Raw genomic sequence first — 3223 nt, forward strand, 5'->3', positions numbered from 1 at the left:
TCTGACATACACATCTCTCACATACACCTACCATACCCATTGCTCATACACATCTCATACACACATCACAAACATATCACTCATATATATTGTAAATACCTCTCATACGCATCTGTCATACACATTTCGCATCTACATCTGTCATACACACTTCTCATACACATCACTCATATACACCTATCATATATTTCTGGCATACACATCTCTGTCATAAATATCACTTATACATAACTCCACATACACCTCTGCCATACACAACTCTGTTTGAGAAGAGCCGATCGGAAATGTGTCATACACATTTGTCATGGACACTTCTCACATGTCCCTGTCATACACATTTCTCATGGACACTTCCCACATGTCCCTGTCATACACATAACTCATTCACAGCTTAGTTACTCACATCTCTCATGGAGATCTCCCGAGTGTATCTCTGTCATATCTATCTCTCGCAGACATCTGTGTTATACACATCTCTCATACACACCTGCTATACGCAACTTTGCTATACACATCTCTCTTCACCAGACACCTCACTCACACATCTCTCATATATATATATCTGTCATGTATTTGTCATACACAACTTCGTCATACACATCTCTCGTAGACATCTCTGTCATACACACACACACACTTCTCATATATATTTATGTCATACACAACTCCCATACATATCCTCTCACATATCTTTCATATACATCTCTCCTACACTTCCCTGTCATACACATTTCTCACGTGCGTAATCACTCCACACTAACCCTTCTTACATACACGCTACTGACATACATCTTTCTCATACATCTGTCACATCTCTGTCTCTGTCACATCTCTGTCTCTGTCACATCTCTGTCTCAGTCACATCTCTGTCTCTGTCACATCTCTGTCTCTGTCACATCTCTGTCTCAGTCACATCTCTGTCTCTGTCACATCTCTGTCTCTGTCACATCTCTGTCTCAGTCACATCTCTGTCTCTGTCACATCTCTGTCTCTGTCACATTTCTGTCTCAGTCACATCTCTGTCTCTGTCACATCTCTGTCTCTGTCACATCTCTGTCTCTGTCACATCTCTGTCTCAGTCACATCTCTGTCTCTGTCACATCTCTGTCTCTGTCACATCTCTGTCTCTGTCACATCTCTGTCTCAGTCACATCTCTGTCTCAGTCACATCTCTGTCTCTGTCACATCTCTGTCTCAGTCACATCTCTGTCTCTGTCACATCTCTGTCTCTGTCACATCTCTGTCTCAGTCACATCTCTGTCTCTGTCACATCTCTGTCTCAGTCACATCTCTGTCTCTGCCACATCTCTGTCTCTGCCACATCTCTGTCTCTGTCACATCTCTGTCTCTGTCACATCTCTGTCTCAGTCACATCTCTGTCTCTGTCACATCTCTGTCTCAGTCACATCTCTGTCTCTGTCACATCTCTGTCTCTGTCACATCTCTGTCTCTGTCACATCTCTGTCTCAGTCACATCTCTGTCTCTGTCACATCTCTGTCTCAGTCACATCTCTGTCTCTGTCACATCTCTGTCTCTGTCACATCTCTGTCTCAGTCACATCTCTGTCTCTGTCACATCTCTGTCTCAGTCACATCTCTGTCTCTGTCACATCTCTGTCTCTGTCACATCTCTGTCTCTGTCACATCTCTGTCTCTGTCACATCTCTGTCTCAGTCACATCTCTGTCTCTGTCACATCTCTGTCTCAGTCACATCTCTGTCTCTGTCACATCTCTGTCTCTGTCACATCTCTGTCTCAGTCACATCTCTGTCTCTGTCACATCTCTGTCTCAGTCACATCTCTGTCTCAGTCACATCTCTGTCTCTGTCACATCTCTGTATCTGTCACATCTCTGTCTCTGTCACATCTCTGTCTCTGTCACATCTCTGTCTCTGTCACATCTCTGTCTCTGTCACATCTCTGTCTCAGTCACATCTCTGTCTCAGTCACATCTCTGTCTCTGTCACATCTCTGTCTCTGTCACATCTCTGTCTCTGTCACATCTCTGTCTCAGTCACATCTCTGTCTCAGTCACATCTCTGTCTCTGTCACATCTCTGTCTCTGTCACATCTCTGTCTCAGTCACATCTCTGTCTCAGTCACATCTCTGTCTCTGTCACATCTCTGTCTCTGTCACATCTCTGTCTCTGTCACATCTCTGTCTCTGTCACATCTCTGTCTCAGTCACATCTCTGTCTCTGTCACATCTCTGTCTCTGTCACATCTCTGTCTCTGTCACATCTCTGTCTCAGTCACATCTCTGTCTCTGTCACATCTCTGTCTCTGTCACATCTCTGTCTCAGTCACATCTCTGTCTCAGTCACATCTCTGTCTCTGTCACATCTCTGTCTCAGTCACATCTCTGTCTCTGTCACATCTCTGTCTCAGTCACATCTCTGTCTCTGTCACATCTCTGTCTCTGTCACATCTCTGTCTCTGTCACATCTCTGTCTCAGTCACATCTCTGTCTCTGTCACATCTCTGTCTCTGTCACATCTCTGTCTCAGTCACATCTCTGTCTCAGTCACATCTCTGTCTCTGTCACATCTCTGTCTCTGTCACATCTCTGTCTCTGTCACATCTCTGTCTCTGTCACATCTCTGTCTCAGTCACATCTCTGTCTCTGTCACATCTCTGTCTCTGTCACATCTCTGTCTCTGTCACATCTCTGTCTCAGTCACATCTCTGTCTCTGTCACATCTCTGTCTCAGTCACATCTCTGTCTCTGTCACATCTCTGTCTCAGTCACATCTCTGTCTCTGTCACATCTCTGTCTCAGTCACATCTCTGTCTCAGTCACATCTCTGTCTCTGTCACATGTCTGTCTCAGTCACATCTCTGTCTCAGTCACATCTCTGTCTCTGTCACATCTCTGTCTCTGTCACATCTCTATCTCTGTCACATCTCTGTCTCTGTCACATCTCTGTCTCAGTCACATCTCTGTCTCTGTCACATCTCTGTCTCTGCCACATCTCTGTCTCTGTCACATCTCTGTCTCAGTCACATCTCTGTCTCAGTCACATCTCTGTCTCTGTCACATCTCTGTCTCTGTCACATCTCTGTCTCAGTCACATCTCTGTCTCTGTCACATCTCTGTCTCTGTCACATCTCTGTCTCTGTCACATCTCTGTCTCAGTCACATCTCTGTCTCTGTCACATCTCTGTCTCTGTCACATCTCTGTCTCAGTCACATCTCTGTCTCTGTCACATCTCTGTCTCAGTC

Source organism: Octopus bimaculoides, chromosome 4 (assembly GCF_046866305.1).
Source record: "Octopus bimaculoides isolate indiv1 chromosome 4, ASM4686630v1, whole genome shotgun sequence".
Taxonomy (NCBI): domain Eukaryota; kingdom Metazoa; phylum Mollusca; class Cephalopoda; order Octopoda; family Octopodidae; genus Octopus; species Octopus bimaculoides.